The sequence below is a fragment of the Castor canadensis genome, chromosome 18 (genome assembly GCF_047511655.1).
Source record: "Castor canadensis chromosome 18, mCasCan1.hap1v2, whole genome shotgun sequence".
In the NCBI taxonomy this organism is placed as follows: Eukaryota; Metazoa; Chordata; class Mammalia; order Rodentia; family Castoridae; genus Castor; species Castor canadensis.
Genome location: NC_133403.1, coordinates 27,168,528 through 27,186,272, shown reverse-complemented (window position 1 = coordinate 27,186,272; position 17,745 = coordinate 27,168,528). Strand labels below are relative to the sequence as shown.

Sequence of the window (17,745 nt, the reverse complement as noted above, 5' to 3'; positions counted from 1 at the left end):
TCTCCACGATTTCGGTGGTGAAAGGGGCCTCTGAGCTGGAAATGTTCCCGATTGAGCCCCGCAGCCCCAGGCCCAGAGTGTGGAGGAGGGCGCAGCGGGTCGGCTAAGGGCGCGGCTGCCGTTTTGCAGAGGGCTGGAGGGGCAGTGGGGCTTTGTGGACGAGGAGGACCGGAAAGGTCCCCAAGACGTCCGTCGGGAGCCACGCGCCCAAGGGTCGGCTCCCGCAGGCGAGGGAGGAGGGCGGCCAGAACTGTGCACCCCCCCCACACCCCCGCCTTAGCCAAGGCAGTGACACATCCCCAGAGGAACAAGAGCCCGAGAGCACTGAGCAATGTTCCCCTGAGAAAACTCGATCCTGGTCCGGGCACCGGGACACCTCGGGAAGAAAGCCAGCGAGTGGCCACCTGGGCGAGACCGGCTGCCCCAGCAGGCGTCCGGGGCCCCTGGCCGCTTGGCCAGAGGCCGCCAGCCCCCACCCCGCAGCCCCCACCCGCAGCCGTGCCAGGGGAGCAGTGTGGAGACGCAGGCCGCGCCCACCTCACGCTCTTGGGGCTCCAGGAGGCGGCAGCTGGCGTCTACGGCCATACCACCCTGAACGCGCCCGATCTCGTCTGATCTCGGAAGCTAAGCAGGGTCGGGCCTGGTTAGTACTTGGATGGGAGACCGCCTGGGAATACCGGGTGCTGTAGGCTTTTGCTCGTCCCTCCCTCGCTGCTCCTTTTGGCCTCCGGGACCTCACCGCCCCGACCCAGCGCCACCACCACCGGCGACCCCTTCCCCGCCACCCCGCCAGACCCACGCCTCCCACCTCACAGACACGCCCCTGAATCCTCTCCTCTCCCCTCCCCACACTCTCGTGGGGCGCGCGCCCGCTCACTGGGCACCAGCCGGGTGGGTCCCAGGCCACGTTGGGGACCGCTCCCCAACTGTCCTCAGAAAGCCAGCAGGAGTAGAAAACGTTCAGGCGGACGGTGAGGGAAGTGCGAAAGCCCTGAGAAAGCGGGTCTGCAGCCCAGCGGGCCCCAGACTGGGACGCGCCACACCCTGGCTCGCCACAAGGTGGTGCACTGGGCCCAGGGCAAGACGCCAGGGGACAGGGAGGCAGGCCACCTCAGTCGGGTGCTGCTCCGTCGCTCGACCCAACACAGGTCAGCGTGTGCATGACCTCTCCGTGGGGCCCCAACTCCCACGGCGGTGCCTGCAGTCACGGGGACAGCGGGCGCAGGGCCTGAGCTCACGGTGAGGGGAGTATGCTTAGAATGCAAAATTCAAACACACCCGGGAATACATTGGCAAGGAGAAGTCCCAGAAAGAGTTGCAACCCTGACATTGAGGGCGCGTTTCCTTTTGCTTGGTCCTGTACCCTGCTTGAGTGTGAGTGGTGATGAATTGCTGCCCGTTTCGGATCGTTTGGTGGCAATGTAGTTTGTACCTTTCTCTGCAATGTGTGAAGTCTTTCTTTGTGTAATAGGCTGTATTGGCAAGTGTCTCTACCTTTCAGTGTTTATCCAAAGTCAATCCAAGGCTGTGGTCCACGAGTCTAAGAACAAACCCTGTGTTTTATGTCCAAAACTAAAAACACCACTTTTAAGTATGCTAGGACGGGTCCGGAACAGGTAGAAATAGGGACTTCTTCCCGAGTAGTGTACAACGCCGTGGCCACTCATAGAAGTTTGTGCCTAGAGGGCTTTCATGTTCGATAGACACGCATCCATCATAACCACTTTTTTGTTTTATTTATTTATTTGTTTATTTATGTATTTACATATTTACGTATTGATTTTTGTGGTACCAGTGCTTGAATTCAGGGCGTACACCTGGCCCCGCTCCACCAGCCCTTTTCGTGTGAGGGTTTTAAAGGGTTGACTCTCCAGGGTCCCCGAAGCCCACACTGCCTAAATTACCTGTGATAGAAAGAAAGGCAGGGGCAGTGCCTGAGACCACAAGGACTTTTCCCCTTATCGCTTCCTGATTGCTTGCAAGTGCTGGCTGTCTACCACCACAAGGACACTTCTCTTTACCTCTCCCTGGCTGCGTACCCCAGAAAACCTCCTCACCCCTAGTCCCCGCCCCCCCCCCCCCCGCGAGGCTTGCATCCCAGGCTGTCCAGAGTGCAGGACGCCCCTCACCACGGCAAAATAAAGCGTGCTCTCGTCTGTAGAGGTCTCGGTCTCCTTTTCCTCGAGGCATCCTCTTTTCTAACATTTGGCTTTTTCTAACAGGTCTCATGGAACGACTTGCTTGGGCGGGCCTGGAAACGTGATCCACCTGAGTAGCTAAGGTTTCAGGCGTGAGCAAGCAGCACCCAGCAAGAACCAAGGTGTTGAGAGGTCTGGCATGAGGGACTCCATTTCAACTTGGAAGGCCTTTCACCCTCATCTCTAGAAACTGTTTGTCTCTGAGCTGTTTCCTCGGAGGGTTTTTGGATTGGTCGTTTTCATCTTTCGACGTGAGGATTAGTTTTTTTCTCTAAGTGTCTTATGTGTGTGGGGGGGTCGAGCAACAAACAGGTCAGGTGGGAGTCAGTGTCAGCTGGACCCTTTGGCCAAATTTAAACAACAAACAGGCTTGGAAGGACTCCCTTTTTAGCTAGTGGCCTCTAAACCATGACAAAGAAAACAGAATCTAAAGCTGACTTGTGTGAGGGACATGTACCTGTCTGTTACAGTCTTTTTTCATTGTTTCTTTTTTTTTTGTTTGTTTAATGGGCTTGATTGTAAATGTCCCAGGAGGATCAGAAGTGCAATTCCAAATACGTAAAAGAGCCATGGTAAAAATTCTGACGGACAACTTAGCAACTAAGAGAAGAGTATGTCAGTACCATCAGCATTTGATCACAGCGTTTCTGTAAATTTTGTAGTTTAGAGGGCCCGACAGCCTTGGAAAATGCAGATATGCTTACTATCTAGGAACGAATGACAGCATGACAGCTCTCTAGAGGTTATCCACACATATCAGTGGTTATCCTGAGAGTAAAACCTCAGAGTGCCCATTCATTGAGGGGTCAGTGTCAGTGACCCCAAATAGCCTCATCACAGGCACATGTAGGCTCCTAACTGTATTAGAATCATGTAAGACAACAGTTGTTTCACCATAGGGATGAAGCCATCTAGAAGATTTTCTATAAACCAACTCTTAATGAATTTTCATTTCGTCATGATCGTCATCTCAGTGGCCGAAACCCTGAGAAAAATTAGAAGGGAACAGAAGTAAATACTTCTGAGGACAAAGTGTAGAGTTTAGGAAGCCTGAGGGTTGACAGGATAGGATTTCTTAGGACGTTGAGTAGGGATGGGAGGAGATGTTTTTTTCTTTCCCTTGTCTCCACGATTTCGGTGGTGAAAGGGGCCTCTGAGCTGGAAATGTTCCCGATTGAGCCCCGCAGCCCCAGGCCCAGAGTGTGGAGGAGGGCGCAGCGGGTCGGCTAAGGGCGCGGCTGCCGTTTTGCAGAGGGCTGGAGGGGCAGTGGGGCTTTGTGGACGAGGAGGACCGGAAAGGTCCCCAAGACGTCCCTCGGGAGCCACGCGCCCAAGGGTCGGCTCCCGCAGGCGAGGGAGGAGGGCGGCCAGAACTGTGCACCCCCCCCACACCCCCGCCTTAGCCAAGGCAGTGACACATCCCCAGAGGAACAAGAGCCCGAGAGCACTGAGCAATGTTCCCCTGAGAAAACTCGATCCTGGTCCGGGCACCGGGACACCTCGGGAAGAAAGCCAGCGAGTGGCCACCTGGGCGAGACCGGCTGCCCCAGCAGGCGTCCGGGGCCCCTGGCCGCTTGGCCAGAGGCCGCCAGCCCCCACCCCGCAGCCCCCACCCGCAGCCGTGCCAGGGGAGCAGTGTGGAGACGCAGGCCGCGCCCACCTCACGCTCTTGGGGCTCCAGGAGGCGGCAGCTGGCGTCTACGGCCATACCACCCTGAACGCGCCCGATCTCGTCTGATCTCGGAAGCTAAGCAGGGTCGGGCCTGGTTAGTACTTGGATGGGAGACCGCCTGGGAATACCGGGTGCTGTAGGCTTTTGCTCGTCCCTCCCTCGCTGCTCCTTTTGGCCTCCGGGACCTCACCGCCCCGACCCAGCGCCACCACCACCGGCGACCCCTTCCCCGCCACCCCGCCAGACCCACGCCTCCCACCTCACAGACACGCCCCTGAATCCTCTCCTCTCCCCTCCCCACACTCTCGTGGGGCGCGCGCCCGCTCACTGGGCACCAGCCGGGTGGGTCCCAGGCCACGTTGGGGACCGCTCCCCAACTGTCCTCAGAAAGCCAGCAGGAGTAGAAAACGTTCAGGCGGACGGTGAGGGAAGTGCGAAAGCCCTGAGAAAGCGGGTCTGCAGCCCAGCGGGCCCCAGACTGGGACGCGCCACACCCTGGCTCGCCACAAGGTGGTGCACTGGGCCCAGGGCAAGACGCCAGGGGACAGGGAGGCAGGCCACCTCAGTCGGGTGCTGCTCCGTCGCTCGACCCAACACAGGTCAGCGTGTGCATGACCTCTCCGTGGGGCCCCAACTCCCACGGCGGTGCCTGCAGTCACGGGGACAGCGGGCGCAGGGCCTGAGCTCACGGTGAGGGGAGTATGCTTAGAATGCAAAATTCAAACACACCCGGGAATACATTGGCAAGGAGAAGTCCCAGAAAGAGTTGCAACCCTGACATTGAGGGCGCGTTTCCTTTTGCTTGGTCCTGTACCCTGCTTGAGTGTGAGTGGTGATGAATTGCTGCCCGTTTCGGATCGTTTGGTGGCAATGTAGTTTGTACCTTTCTCTGCAATGTGTGAAGTCTTTCTTTGTGTAATAGGCTGTATTGGCAAGTGTCTCTACCTTTCAGTGTTTATCCAAAGTCAATCCAAGGCTGTGGTCCACGAGTCTAAGAACAAACCCTGTGTTTTATGTCCAAAACTAAAAACACCACTTTTAAGTATGCTAGGACGGGTCCGGAACAGGTAGAAATAGGGACTTCTTCCCGAGTAGTGTACAACGCCGTGGCCACTCATAGAAGTTTGTGCCTAGAGGGCTTTCATGTTCGATAGACACGCATCCATCATAACCACTTTTTTGTTTTATTTATTTATTTGTTTATTTATGTATTTACATATTTACGTATTGATTTTTGTGGTACCAGTGCTTGAATTCAGGGCGTACACCTGGCCCCGCTCCACCAGCCCTTTTCGTGTGAGGGTTTTAAAGGGTTGACTCTCCAGGGTCCCCGAAGCCCACACTGCCTAAATTACCTGTGATAGAAAGAAAGGCAGGGGCAGTGCCTGAGACCACAAGGACTTTTCCCCTTATCGCTTCCTGATTGCTTGCAAGTGCTGGCTGTCTACCACCACAAGGACACTTCTCTTTACCTCTCCCTGGCTGCGTACCCCAGAAAACCTCCTCACCCCTAGTCCCCGCCCCCCCCCCCCCCGCGAGGCTTGCATCCCAGGCTGTCCAGAGTGCAGGACGCCCCTCACCACGGCAAAATAAAGCGTGCTCTCGTCTGTAGAGGTCTCGGTCTCCTTTTCCTCGAGGCATCCTCTTTTCTAACATTTGGCTTTTTCTAACAGGTCTCATGGAACGACTTGCTTGGGCGGGCCTGGAAACGTGATCCACCTGAGTAGCTAAGGTTTCAGGCGTGAGCAAGCAGCACCCAGCAAGAACCAAGGTGTTGAGAGGTCTGGCATGAGGGACTCCATTTCAACTTGGAAGGCCTTTCACCCTCATCTCTAGAAACTGTTTGTCTCTGAGCTGTTTCCTCGGAGGGTTTTTGGATTGGTCGTTTTCATCTTTCGACGTGAGGATTAGTTTTTTTCTCTAAGTGTCTTATGTGTGTGGGGGGGTCGAGCAACAAACAGGTCAGGTGGGAGTCAGTGTCAGCTGGACCCTTTGGCCAAATTTAAACAACAAACAGGCTTGGAAGGACTCCCTTTTTAGCTAGTGGCCTCTAAACCATGACAAAGAAAACAGAATCTAAAGCTGACTTGTGTGAGGGACATGTACCTGTCTGTTACAGTCTTTTTTCATTGTTTCTTTTTTTTTTGTTTGTTTAATGGGCTTGATTGTAAATGTCCCAGGAGGATCAGAAGTGCAATTCCAAATACGTAAAAGAGCCATGGTAAAAATTCTGACGGACAACTTAGCAACTAAGAGAAGAGTATGTCAGTACCATCAGCATTTGATCACAGCGTTTCTGTAAATTTTGTAGTTTAGAGGGCCCGACAGCCTTGGAAAATGCAGATATGCTTACTATCTAGGAACGAATGACAGCATGACAGCTCTCTAGAGGTTATCCACACATATCAGTGGTTATCCTGAGAGTAAAACCTCAGAGTGCCCATTCATTGAGGGGTCAGTGTCAGTGACCCCAAATAGCCTCATCACAGGCACATGTAGGCTCCTAACTGTATTAGAATCATGTAAGACAACAGTTGTTTCACCATAGGGATGAAGCCATCTAGAAGATTTTCTATAAACCAACTCTTAATGAATTTTCATTTCGTCATGATCGTCATCTCAGTGGCCGAAACCCTGAGAAAAATTAGAAGGGAACAGAAGTAAATACTTCTGAGGACAAAGTGTAGAGTTTAGGAAGCCTGAGGGTTGACAGGATAGGATTTCTTAGGACGTTGAGTAGGGATGGGAGGAGATGTTTTTTTCTTTCCCTTGTCTCCACGATTTCGGTGGTGAAAGGGGCCTCTGAGCTGGAAATGTTCCCGATTGAGCCCCGCAGCCCCAGGCCCAGAGTGTGGAGGAGGGCGCAGCGGGTCGGCTAAGGGCGCGGCTGCCGTTTTGCAGAGGGCTGGAGGGGCAGTGGGGCTTTGTGGACGAGGAGGACCGGAAAGGTCCCCAAGACGTCCGTCGGGAGCCACGCGCCCAAGGGTCGGCTCCCGCAGGCGAGGGAGGAGGGCGGCCAGAACTGTGCACCCCCCCCACACCCCCGCCTTAGCCAAGGCAGTGACACATCCCCAGAGGAACAAGAGCCCGAGAGCACTGAGCAATGTTCCCCTGAGAAAACTCGATCCTGGTCCGGGCACCGGGACACCTCGGGAAGAAAGCCAGCGAGTGGCCACCTGGGCGAGACCGGCTGCCCCAGCAGGCGTCCGGGGCCCCTGGCCGCTTGGCCAGAGGCCGCCAGCCCCCACCCCGCAGCCCCCACCCGCAGCCGTGCCAGGGGAGCAGTGTGGAGACGCAGGCCGCGCCCACCTCACGCTCTTGGGGCTCCAGGAGGCGGCAGCTGGCGTCTACGGCCATACCACCCTGAACGCGCCCGATCTCGTCTGATCTCGGAAGCTAAGCAGGGTCGGGCCTGGTTAGTACTTGGATGGGAGACCGCCTGGGAATACCGGGTGCTGTAGGCTTTTGCTCGTCCCTCCCTCGCTGCTCCTTTTGGCCTCCGGGACCTCACCGCCCCGACCCAGCGCCACCACCACCGGCGACCCCTTCCCCGCCACCCCGCCAGACCCACGCCTCCCACCTCACAGACACGCCCCCGAATCCTCTCCTCTCCCCTCCCCACACTCTCGTGGGGCGCGCGCCCGCTCACTGGGCACCAGCCGGGTGGGTCCCAGGCCACGTTGGGGACCGCTCCCCAACTGTCCTCAGAAAGCCAGCAGGAGTAGAAAACGTTCAGGCGGACGGTGAGGGAAGTGCGAAAGCCCTGAGAAAGCGGGTCTGCAGCCCAGCGGGCCCCAGACTGGGACGCGCCACACCCTGGCTCGCCACAAGGTGGTGCACTGGGCCCAGGGCAAGACGCCAGGGGACAGGGAGGCAGGCCACCTCAGTCGGGTGCTGCTCCGTCGCTCGACCCAACACAGGTCAGCGTGTGCATGACCTCTCCGTGGGGCCCCAACTCCCACGGCGGTGCCTGCAGTCACGGGGACAGCGGGCGCAGGGCCTGAGCTCACGGTGAGGGGAGTATGCTTAGAATGCAAAATTCAAACACACCCGGGAATACATTGGCAAGGAGAAGTCCCAGAAAGAGTTGCAACCCTGACATTGAGGGCGCGTTTCCTTTTGCTTGGTCCTGTACCCTGCTTGAGTGTGAGTGGTGATGAATTGCTGCCCGTTTCGGATCGTTTGGTGGCAATGTAGTTTGTACCTTTCTCTGCAATGTGTGAAGTCTTTCTTTGTGTAATAGGCTGTATTGGCAAGTGTCTCTACCTTTCAGTGTTTATCCAAAGTCAATCCAAGGCTGTGGTCCACGAGTCTAAGAACAAACCCTGTGTTTTATGTCCAAAACTAAAAACACCACTTTTAAGTATGCTAGGACGGGTCCGGAACAGGTAGAAATAGGGACTTCTTCCCGAGTAGTGTACAACGCCGTGGCCACTCATAGAAGTTTGTGCCTAGAGGGCTTTCATGTTCGATAGACACGCATCCATCATAACCACTTTTTTGTTTTATTTATTTATTTGTTTATTTATGTATTTACATATTTACGTATTGATTTTTGTGGTACCAGTGCTTGAATTCAGGGCGTACACCTGGCCCCGCTCCACCAGCCCTTTTCGTGTGAGGGTTTTAAAGGGTTGACTCTCCAGGGTCCCCGAAGCCCACACTGCCTAAATTACCTGTGATAGAAAGAAAGGCAGGGGCAGTGCCTGAGACCACAAGGACTTTTCCCCTTATCGCTTCCTGATTGCTTGCAAGTGCTGGCTGTCTACCACCACAAGGACACTTCTCTTTACCTCTCCCTGGCTGCGTACCCCGGAAAACCTCCTCACCCCTAGTCCCCGCCCCCCCCCCCCCCCCCCCCGGCGAGGCTTGCATCCCAGGCTGTCCAGAGTGCAGGACGCCCCTCACCACGGCAAAATAAAGCGTGCTCTCGTCTGTAGAGGTCTCGGTCTCCTTTTCCTCGAGGCATCCTCTTTTCTAACATTTGGCTTTTTCTAACAGGTCTCATGGAACGACTTGCTTGGGCGGGCCTGGAAACGTGATCCACCTGAGTAGCTAAGGTTTCAGGCGTGAGCAAGCAGCACCCAGCAAGAACCAAGGTGTTGAGAGGTCTGGCATGAGGGACTCCATTTCAACTTGGAAGGCCTTTCACCCTCATCTCTAGAAACTGTTTGTCTCTGAGCTGTTTCCTCGGAGGGTTTTTGGATTGGTCGTTTTCATCTTTCGACGTGAGGATTAGTTTTTTTTCTCTAAGTGTCTTATGTGTGTGGGGGGGGGTCGAGCAACAAACAGGTCAGGTGGGAGTCAGTGTCAGCTGGACCCTTTGGCCAAATTTAAACAACAAACAGGCTTGGAAGGACTCCCTTTTTAGCTAGTGGCCTCTAAACCATGACAAAGAAAACAGAATCTAAAGCTGACTTGTGTGAGGGACATGTACCTGTCTGTTACAGTCTTTTTTCATTGTTTCTTTTTTTTTTGTTTGTTTAATGGGCTTGATTGTAAATGTCCCAGGAGGATCAGAAGTGCAATTCCAAATACGTAAAAGAGCCATGGTAAAAATTCTGACGGACAACTTAGCAACTAAGAGAAGAGTATGTCAGTACCATCAGCATTTGATCACAGCGTTTCTGTAAATTTTGTAGTTTAGAGGGCCCGACAGCCTTGGAAAATGCAGATATGCTTACTATCTAGGAACGAATGACAGCATGACAGCTCTCTAGAGGTTATCCACACATATCAGTGGTTATCCTGAGAGTAAAACCTCAGAGTGCCCATTCATTGAGGGGTCAGTGTCAGTGACCCCAAATAGCCTCATCACAGGCACATGTAGGCTCCTAACTGTATTAGAATCATGTAAGACAACAGTTGTTTCACCATAGGGATGAAGCCATCTAGAAGATTTTCTATAAACCAACTCTTAATGAATTTTCATTTCGTCATGATCGTCATCTCAGTGGCCGAAACCCTGAGAAAAATTAGAAGGGAACAGAAGTAAATACTTCTGAGGACAAAGTGTAGAGTTTAGGAAGCCTGAGGGTTGACAGGATAGGATTTCTTAGGACGTTGAGTAGGGATGGGAGGAGATGTTTTTTTCTTTCCCTTGTCTCCACGATTTCGGTGGTGAAAGGGGCCTCTGAGCTGGAAATGTTCCCGATTGAGCCCCGCAGCCCCAGGCCCAGAGTGTGGAGGAGGGCGCAGCGGGTCGGCTAAGGGCGCGGCTGCCGTTTTGCAGAGGGCTGGAGGGGCAGTGGGGCTTTGTGGACGAGGAGGACCGGAAAGGTCCCCAAGACGTCCGTCGGGAGCCACGCGCCCAAGGGTCGGCTCCCGCAGGCGAGGGAGGAGGGCGGCCAGAACTGTGCACCCCCCCCACACCCCCGCCTTAGCCAAGGCAGTGACACATCCCCAGAGGAACAAGAGCCCGAGAGCACTGAGCAATGTTCCCCTGAGAAAACTCGATCCTGGTCCGGGCACCGGGACACCTCGGGAAGAAAGCCAGCGAGTGGCCACCTGGGCGAGACCGGCTGCCCCAGCAGGCGTCCGGGGCCCCTGGCCGCTTGGCCAGAGGCCGCCAGCCCCCACCCCGCAGCCCCCACCCGCAGCCGTGCCAGGGGAGCAGTGTGGAGACGCAGGCCGCGCCCACCTCACGCTCTTGGGGCTCCAGGAGGCGGCAGCTGGCGTCTACGGCCATACCACCCTGAACGCGCCCGATCTCGTCTGATCTCGGAAGCTAAGCAGGGTCGGGCCTGGTTAGTACTTGGATGGGAGACCGCCTGGGAATACCGGGTGCTGTAGGCTTTTGCTCGTCCCTCCCTCGCTGCTCCTTTTGGCCTCCGGGACCTCACCGCCCCGACCCAGCGCCACCACCACCGGCGACCCCTTCCCCGCCACCCCGCCAGACCCACGCCTCCCACCTCACAGACACGCCCCTGAATCCTCTCCTCTCCCCTCCCCACACTCTCGTGGGGCGCGCGCCCGCTCACTGGGCACCAGCCGGGTGGGTCCCAGGCCACGTTGGGGACCGCTCCCCAACTGTCCTCAGAAAGCCAGCAGGAGTAGAAAACGTTCAGGCGGACGGTGAGGGAAGTGCGAAAGCCCTGAGAAAGCGGGTCTGCAGCCCAGCGGGCCCCAGACTGGGACGCGCCACACCCTGGCTCGCCACAAGGTGGTGCACTGGGCCCAGGGCAAGACGCCAGGGGACAGGGAGGCAGGCCACCTCAGTCGGGTGCTGCTCCGTCGCTCGACCCAACACAGGTCAGCGTGTGCATGACCTCTCCGTGGGGCCCCAACTCCCACGGCGGTGCCTGCAGTCACGGGGACAGCGGGCGCAGGGCCTGAGCTCACGGTGAGGGGAGTATGCTTAGAATGCAAAATTCAAACACACCCGGGAATACATTGGCAAGGAGAAGTCCCAGAAAGAGTTGCAACCCTGACATTGAGGGCGCGTTTCCTTTTGCTTGGTCCTGTACCCTGCTTGAGTGTGAGTGGTGATGAATTGCTGCCCGTTTCGGATCGTTTGGTGGCAATGTAGTTTGTACCTTTCTCTGCAATGTGTGAAGTCTTTCTTTGTGTAATAGGCTGTATTGGCAAGTGTCTCTACCTTTCAGTGTTTATCCAAAGTCAATCCAAGGCTGTGGTCCACGAGTCTAAGAACAAACCCTGTGTTTTATGTCCAAAACTAAAAACACCACTTTTAAGTATGCTAGGACGGGTCCGGAACAGGTAGAAATAGGGACTTCTTCCCGAGTAGTGTACAACGCCGTGGCCACTCATAGAAGTTTGTGCCTAGAGGGCTTTCATGTTCGATAGACACGCATCCATCATAACCACTTTTTTGTTTTATTTATTTATTTGTTTATTTATGTATTTACATATTTACGTATTGATTTTTGTGGTACCAGTGCTTGAATTCAGGGCGTACACCTGGCCCCGCTCCACCAGCCCTTTTCGTGTGAGGGTTTTAAAGGGTTGACTCTCCAGGGTCCCCGAAGCCCACACTGCCTAAATTACCTGTGATAGAAAGAAAGGCAGGGGCAGTGCCTGAGACCACAAGGACTTTTCCCCTTATCGCTTCCTGATTGCTTGCAAGTGCTGGCTGTCTACCACCACAAGGACACTTCTCTTTACCTCTCCCTGGCTGCGTACCCCGGAAAACCTCCTCACCCCTAGTCCCCGCCCCCCCCCCCCCCCCCCCGGCGAGGCTTGCATCCCAGGCTGTCCAGAGTGCAGGACGCCCCTCACCACGGCAAAATAAAGCGTGCTCTCGTCTGTAGAGGTCTCGGTCTCCTTTTCCTCGAGGCATCCTCTTTTCTAACATTTGGCTTTTTCTAACAGGTCTCATGGAACGACTTGCTTGGGCGGGCCTGGAAACGTGATCCACCTGAGTAGCTAAGGTTTCAGGCGTGAGCAAGCAGCACCCAGCAAGAACCAAGGTGTTGAGAGGTCTGGCATGAGGGACTCCATTTCAACTTGGAAGGCCTTTCACCCTCATCTCTAGAAACTGTTTGTCTCTGAGCTGTTTCCTCGGAGGGTTTTTGGATTGGTCGTTTTCATCTTTCGACGTGAGGATTAGTTTTTTTTCTCTAAGTGTCTTATGTGTGTGGGGGGGGGTCGAGCAACAAACAGGTCAGGTGGGAGTCAGTGTCAGCTGGACCCTTTGGCCAAATTTAAACAACAAACAGGCTTGGAAGGACTCCCTTTTTAGCTAGTGGCCTCTAAACCATGACAAAGAAAACAGAATCTAAAGCTGACTTGTGTGAGGGACATGTACCTGTCTGTTACAGTCTTTTTTCATTGTTTCTTTTTTTTTTGTTTGTTTAATGGGCTTGATTGTAAATGTCCCAGGAGGATCAGAAGTGCAATTCCAAATACGTAAAAGAGCCATGGTAAAAATTCTGACGGACAACTTAGCAACTAAGAGAAGAGTATGTCAGTACCATCAGCATTTGATCACAGCGTTTCTGTAAATTTTGTAGTTTAGAGGGCCCGACAGCCTTGGAAAATGCAGATATGCTTACTATCTAGGAACGAATGACAGCATGACAGCTCTCTAGAGGTTATCCACACATATCAGTGGTTATCCTGAGAGTAAAACCTCAGAGTGCCCATTCATTGAGGGGTCAGTGTCAGTGACCCCAAATAGCCTCATCACAGGCACATGTAGGCTCCTAACTGTATTAGAATCATGTAAGACAACAGTTGTTTCACCATAGGGATGAAGCCATCTAGAAGATTTTCTATAAACCAACTCTTAATGAATTTTCATTTCGTCATGATCGTCATCTCAGTGGCCGAAACCCTGAGAAAAATTAGAAGGGAACAGAAGTAAATACTTCTGAGGACAAAGTGTAGAGTTTAGGAAGCCTGAGGGTTGACAGGATAGGATTTCTTAGGACGTTGAGTAGGGATGGGAGGAGATGTTTTTTTCTTTCCCTTGTCTCCACGATTTCGGTGGTGAAAGGGGCCTCTGAGCTGGAAATGTTCCCGATTGAGCCCCGCAGCCCCAGGCCCAGAGTGTGGAGGAGGGCGCAGCGGGTCGGCTAAGGGCGCGGCTGCCGTTTTGCAGAGGGCTGGAGGGGCAGTGGGGCTTTGTGGACGAGGAGGACCGGAAAGGTCCCCAAGACGTCCGTCGGGAGCCACGCGCCCAAGGGTCGGCTCCCGCAGGCGAGGGAGGAGGGCGGCCAGAACTGTGCACCCCCCCCACACCCCCGCCTTAGCCAAGGCAGTGACACATCCCCAGAGGAACAAGAGCCCGAGAGCACTGAGCAATGTTCCCCTGAGAAAACTCGATCCTGGTCCGGGCACCGGGACACCTCGGGAAGAAAGCCAGCGAGTGGCCACCTGGGCGAGACCGGCTGCCCCAGCAGGCGTCCGGGGCCCCTGGCCGCTTGGCCAGAGGCCGCCAGCCCCCACCCCGCAGCCCCCACCCGCAGCCGTGCCAGGGGAGCAGTGTGGAGACGCAGGCCGCGCCCACCTCACGCTCTTGGGGCTCCAGGAGGCGGCAGCTGGCGTCTACGGCCATACCACCCTGAACGCGCCCGATCTCGTCTGATCTCGGAAGCTAAGCAGGGTCGGGCCTGGTTAGTACTTGGATGGGAGACCGCCTGGGAATACCGGGTGCTGTAGGCTTTTGCTCGTCCCTTCCTCGCTGCTCCTTTTGGCCTCCGGGACCTCACCGCCCCGACCCAGCGCCACCACCACCGGCGACCCCTTCCCCGCCACCCCGCCAGACCCACGCCTCCCACCTCAAAGACACGCCCCCGAATCCTCTCCTCTCCCCTCCCCACACTCTCGTGGGGCGCGCGCCCGCTCACTGGGCACCAGCCGGGTGGGTCCCAGGCCACGTTGGGGACCGCTCCCCAACTGTCCTCAGAAAGCCAGCAGGAGTAGAAAACGTTCAGGCGGACGGTGAGGGAAGTGCGAAAGCCCTGAGAAAGCGGGTCTGCAGCCCAGCGGGCCCCAGACTGGGACGCGCCACACCCTGGCTCGCCACAAGGTGGTGCACTGGGCCCAGGGCAAGACGCCAGGGGACAGGGAGGCAGGCCACCTCAGTCGGGTGCTGCTCCGTCGCTCGACCCAACACAGGTCAGCGTGTGCATGACCTCTCCGTGGGGCCCCAACTCCCACGGCGGTGCCTGCAGTCACGGGGACAGCGGGCGCAGGGCCTGAGCTCACGGTGAGGGGAGTATGCTTAGAATGCAAAATTCAAACACACCCGGGAATACATTGGCAAGGAGAAGTCCCAGAAAGAGTTGCAACCCTGACATTGAGGGCGCGTTTCCTTTTGCTTGGTCCTGTACCCTGCTTGAGTGTGAGTGGTGATGAATTGCTGCCCGTTTCGGATCGTTTGGTGGCAATGTAGTTTGTACCTTTCTCTGCAATGTGTGAAGTCTTTCTTTGTGTAATAGGCTGTATTGGCAAGTGTCTCTACCTTTCAGTGTTTATCCAAAGTCAATCCAAGGCTGTGGTCCACGAGTCTAAGAACAAACCCTGTGTTTTATGTCCAAAACTAAAAACACCACTTTTAAGTATGCTAGGACGGGTCCGGAGCAGGTAGAAATAGGGACTTCTTCCCGAGTAGTGTACAACGCCGTGGCCACTCATAGAAGTTTGTGCCTAGAGGGCTTTCATGTTCGATAGACACGCATCCATCATAACCACTTTTTTGTTTTATTTATTTGTTTATTTGTTTATTTATGTATTTACGTATTTACGTATTGATTTTTGTGGTACCAGTGCTTGAATTCAGGCCGTACACCTTGCCCCGCTCCACCAGCCCTTTTCGTGTGAGGGTTTTAAAGGGTTGACTCTCCAGGGTCCCCGAAGCCCACACTGCCTAAATTACCTGTGATAGAAAGAAAGGCAGGGGCAGTGCCTGAGACCACAAGGACTTTTCCCCTTATCGCTTCCTGATTGCTTGCAAGTGCTGGCTGTCTACCACCACAAGGACACTTCTCTTTACCTCTCCCTGGCTGCGTACCCCGGAAAACCTCCTCACCCCTAGTCCCCGCCCGCCCCCACCCCCCCGGCGAGGCTTGCATCCCAGGCTGTCCAGAGTGCAGGACGCCCCTCACCACGGCAAAATAAAGCGTGCTCTCGTCTGTAGAGGTCTCGGTCTCCTTTTCCTCGAGGCATCCTCTTTTCTAACATTTGGCTTTTTCTAACAGGTCTCATGGAACGACTTGCTTGGGCGGGCCTGGAAACGTGATCCACCTGAGTAGCTAAGGTTTCAGGCGTGAGCAAGCAGCACCCAGCAAGAACCAAGGTGTTGAGAGGTCTGGCATGAGGGACTCCATTTCAACTTGGAAGGCCTTTCACCCTCATCTCTAGAAACTGTTTGTCTCTGAGCTGTTTCCTCGGAGGGTTTTTGGATTGGTCGTTTTCATCTTTCGACGTGAGGATTAGTTTTTTTCTCTAAGTGTCTTATGTGTGTGGGGGGGTCGAGCAACAAACAGGTCAGGTGGGAGTCAGTGTCAGCTGGACCCTTTGGCCAAATTTAAACAACAAACAGGCTTGGAAGGACTCCCTTTTTAGCTAGTGGCCTCTAAACCATGACAAAGAAAACAGAATCTAAAGCTGACTTGTGTGAGGGACATGTACCTGTCTGTTACAGTCTTTTTTCATTGTTTCTTTTTTTTTTGTTTGTTTAATGGGCTTGATTGTAAATGTCCCAGGAGGATCAGAAGTGCAATTCCAAATACGTAAAAGAGCCATGGTAAAAATTCTGACGGACAACTTAGCAACTAAGAGAAGAGTATGTCAGTACCATCAGCATTTGATCACAGCGTTTCTGTAAATTTTGTAGTTTAGAGGGCCCGACAGCCTTGGAAAATGCAGATATGCTTACTATCTAGGAACGAATGACAGCATGACAGCTCTCTAGAGGTTATCCACACATATCAGTGGTTATCCTGAGAGTAAAACCTCAGAGTGCCCATTCATTGAGGGGTCAGTGTCAGTGACCCCAAATAGCCTCATCACAGGCACATGTAGGCTCCTAACTGTATTAGAATCATGTAAGACAACAGTTGTTTCACCATAGGGATGAAGCCATCTAGAAGATTTTCTATAAACCAACTCTTAATGAATTTTCATTTCGTCATGATCGTCATCTCAGTGGCCGAAACCCTGAGAAAAATTAGAAGGGAACAGAAGTAAATACTTCTGAGGACAAAGTGTAGAGTTTAGGAAGCCTGAGGGTTGACAGGATAGGATTTCTTAGGACGTTGAGTAGGGATGGGAGGAGATGTTTTTTTCTTTCCCTTGTCTCCACGATTTCGGTGGTGAAAGGGGCCTCTGAGCTGGAAATGTTCCCGATTGAGCCCCGCAGCCCCAGGCCCAGAGTGTGGAGGAGGGCGCAGCGGGTCGGCTAAGGGCGCGGCTGCCGTTTTGCAGAGGGCTGGAGGGGCAGTGGGGCTTTGTGGACGAGGAGGACCGGAAAGGTCCCCAAGACGTCCGTCGGGAGCCACGCGCCCAAGGGTCGGCTCCCGCAGGCGAGGGAGGAGGGCGGCCAGAACTGTGCACCCCCCCCACACCCCCGCCTTAGCCAAGGCAGTGACACATCCCCAGAGGAACAAGAGCCCGAGAGCACTGAGCAATGTTCCCCTGAGAAAACTCGATCCTGGTCCGGGCACCGGGACACCTCGGGAAGAAAGCCAGCGAGTGGCCACCTGGGCGAGACCGGCTGCCCCAGCAGGCGTCCGGGGCCCCTGGCCGCTTGGCCAGAGGCCGCCAGCCCCCACCCCGCAGCCCCCACCCGCAGCCGTGCCAGGGGAGCAGTGTGGAGACGCAGGCCGCGCCCACCTCACGCTCTTGGGGCTCCAGGAGGCGGCAGCTGGCGTCTACGGCCATACCACCCTGAACGCGCCCGATCTCGTCTGATCTCGGAAGCTAAGCAGGGTCGGGCCTGGTTAGTACTTGGATGGGAGACCGCCTGGGAATACCGGGTGCTGTAGGCTTTTGCTCGTCCCTCCCTCGCTGCTCCTTTTGGCCTCCGGGACCTCACCGCCCCGACCCAGCGCCACCACCACCGGCGACCCCTTCCCCGCCACCCCGCCAGACCCACGCCTCCCACCTCACAGACACGCCCCTGAATCCTCTCCTCTCCCCTCCCCACACTCTCGTGGGGCGCGCGCCCGCTCACTGGGCACCAGCCGGGTGGGTCCCAGGCCACGTTGGGGACCGCTCCCCAACTGTCCTCAGAAAGCCAGCAGGAGTAGAAAACGTTCAGGCGGACGGTGAGGGAAGTGCGAAAGCCCTGAGAAAGCGGGTCTGCAGCCCAGCGGGCCCCAGACTGGGACGCGCCACACCCTGGCTCGCCACAAGGTGGTGCACTGGGCCCAGGGCAAGACGCCAGGGGACAGGGAGGCAGGCCACCTC

The 17,745-nt window shown here is 55.3% G+C and overlaps 1 long non-coding RNA gene and 6 other non-coding genes across 7 annotated transcripts in view; all 7 read left to right on the top strand.

The window, feature by feature from the left end:
• LOC141418921 (uncharacterized) overlaps nucleotides 1–17,745 on the top strand; it is a 518,407-nt gene that overhangs the window by 36,439 nt on the left and 464,223 nt on the right. The gene's annotated exons all lie outside the window — the stretch shown is intronic.
• LOC141419033 (5S ribosomal RNA) lies at nucleotides 574–692 on the top strand. Its single transcript, XR_012443709.1, has one exon. It is a non-coding gene; the product is annotated as a 5S ribosomal RNA (ribosomal RNA).
• On the top strand, nucleotides 3,895–4,013 carry LOC141419031 (5S ribosomal RNA). The gene has a single exon (XR_012443707.1). It is a non-coding gene; the product is annotated as a 5S ribosomal RNA (ribosomal RNA).
• Nucleotides 7,216–7,334, top strand: LOC141419030 (5S ribosomal RNA). The gene has a single exon (XR_012443706.1). It is a non-coding gene; the product is annotated as a 5S ribosomal RNA (ribosomal RNA).
• Nucleotides 10,547–10,665, top strand: LOC141419029 (5S ribosomal RNA). The gene has a single exon (XR_012443705.1). It is a non-coding gene; the product is annotated as a 5S ribosomal RNA (ribosomal RNA).
• Nucleotides 13,877–13,995, top strand: LOC141419028 (5S ribosomal RNA). Its single transcript, XR_012443704.1, has one exon. It is a non-coding gene; the product is annotated as a 5S ribosomal RNA (ribosomal RNA).
• LOC141419027 (5S ribosomal RNA) lies at nucleotides 17,206–17,324 on the top strand. Its single transcript, XR_012443703.1, has one exon. It is a non-coding gene; the product is annotated as a 5S ribosomal RNA (ribosomal RNA).